The following is a 1,927-nucleotide window of genomic DNA, read 5'->3' as shown; positions in this document are numbered from 1 at the left end:
TTGTAAACTTGAGGATGGATCCAAATCATGGAGCCTCAGCCCTGTCAATGGGGCTTCGTCTCCACGGAACTTTTACGACGAAACTGAATTACACTCACCAAGTGGATCCACTTTTCCTAGAATTTCAGATCACACTGGATAACGCACCTGTTGTGTGGTCTCACTCGGGCAGTGTTTGGGTCCATTTCTTTCTTTTCATAAAACAACTGGGACAAACACCGAGAACTGTCACTGGTGATGTATATCTGGAGCCTGTGTCGACACGTGCCTAACCGAAGGACGCTCCACTGCTCCCTTTGTTAAACACCTGTCCTCTGGGACTTCACCGATATTCTCAAACCCACATCTAGCTCCGGCCCTTGGGAGTGTGTTTCTGTAGAAACTGTGTTAATTCGATTTGTACTGCGCTTGTGTTGCTGTTAAAGATCCGTGCATTTGATCAGCTCGCTTCACTATTCTTAATTTTTAAAAGTGGTGGGCTTCAGGTTCTAAAGTATACCAGAGGAACTTGCCGACTGATCCTGTCACTAAAGACAACTAAAACTCCCGGCCAAAACAATCTTAAACACTTCTCTGTACTCTTTTGCTGCATCTACTGTGAGAATGAAGGCCATTCTCAGCAATCAGACTGTTGACGTTCCAGAAAACATCGACATCACTCTGAAGGGACGTGCCGTTACTGTGAGAGGCCCCAGAGGACCCCTGCAAACGGACTTCAATCACATCACTGCAAAACTCAGTCTCTTCGGAAGGAAAATGAAGAGGCTCCGAGCTGACAAAAGGTGGGGAAATGGAAAAGAACCGCTACCGTTCACACTATCTCTCGTCACGTACGGAGCATGACGAAGGGCATTACGCTGGGTTTCCGTTACAAAATGGGGTCTGGGAATGCTCACTTTCCCATCAACGTCATTGTTCATGAGAATGGTTCCCTTGTCGAAATCCGAAATTTTGTGGGTGAAAAATTTATCCGCAGGGTTCAGATGAGGCCAAGCGTCGCTTATTCAGTATCTCAACCCCAGGAGGATGAGTTAACTCTTGCAGGAAATGACATTGAACTTGTATCAAACTAGCTGCTTTGATTCGGCAAGCCACAACAGTTAAAAAACAAGGATATCAGAAAATTTGGGGAGGGTAGCTACATTTCTGAAAAAGGAGAGGCTCAGCAGGCTGATGGATAAGATCTAAGTTGTCCCGTGACAGAAAGAGCAAGATGCCAAATGATTTTTCAGACTTATTTGTGAAATTTTAAAGATGGAATAAAAGCTGTATGGATTTGGGGATTTTCCTTAAGCCAGAACAAACACACACACACACACACACACACACACACACACACAAACACACACAAAAATACCTCTTAAAAATTTTTTTTTAATATTTAGTCCTTTTGGAGAGAGAAAGCGCACACACAAGGGGCAGATAGAGGGAGACAGAGGATCTGAAGTGGGCTCTGTGCTGACAGCAGAGAACCCCACGCGGGGCTCAAACTCAAGAACCACAAGACCACAACTTGAGCTGAAGTTGGACGCTTAACCAACTGAGCCACACAGGCACCCCAAAAACCCTCTTTTAAAATGCATCAGTCTGACTGGAAAAGAGCGAAAGGTGAATTTGGAAGCCTAAAGTTGTGAAGGCAGGAGCCCAGAGAGAAGCCTCCCACTGACGTCAGCATTTACAAAAGCTTCCATTTTCACAAACCTCGCAAGGCATGGGACGGCTGGTCAAAGGTGAGGAGTCCAACAGGAGCCTGCACCCCCAGCATAAACTTGTAAGCCTAGAGCCCGTAGTAAATGAAAAACAGTCCTGGAGAAAAACACCTTCAACCCCAGGCATCGGAGAATCTCCACAGGCATGGCTCTAAGAAAACATGAGCTTAGTAAAAACGAATCACAAAACACAAAGAGACAGGATACCATAAGTGAGG

The 1,927-nt window shown here is 45.5% G+C and overlaps 1 pseudogene; it reads left to right on the top strand.

Moving 5' to 3' along the window:
• Window positions 1-357: 357 nt before the first annotated feature.
• On the top strand, window positions 358-1,292 carry LOC131495642 (large ribosomal subunit protein uL6-like; annotated as a pseudogene).
• Window positions 1,293-1,927: the final 635 nt, after the last annotated feature.

Source organism: Neofelis nebulosa, chromosome 15, assembly GCF_028018385.1.
Source record: "Neofelis nebulosa isolate mNeoNeb1 chromosome 15, mNeoNeb1.pri, whole genome shotgun sequence".
NCBI classification, from domain to species: domain Eukaryota; kingdom Metazoa; phylum Chordata; class Mammalia; order Carnivora; family Felidae; genus Neofelis; species Neofelis nebulosa.
Note: the sequence above shows the minus strand (reverse complement) of the source record. Positions and strands in the feature narration are given on the sequence as shown.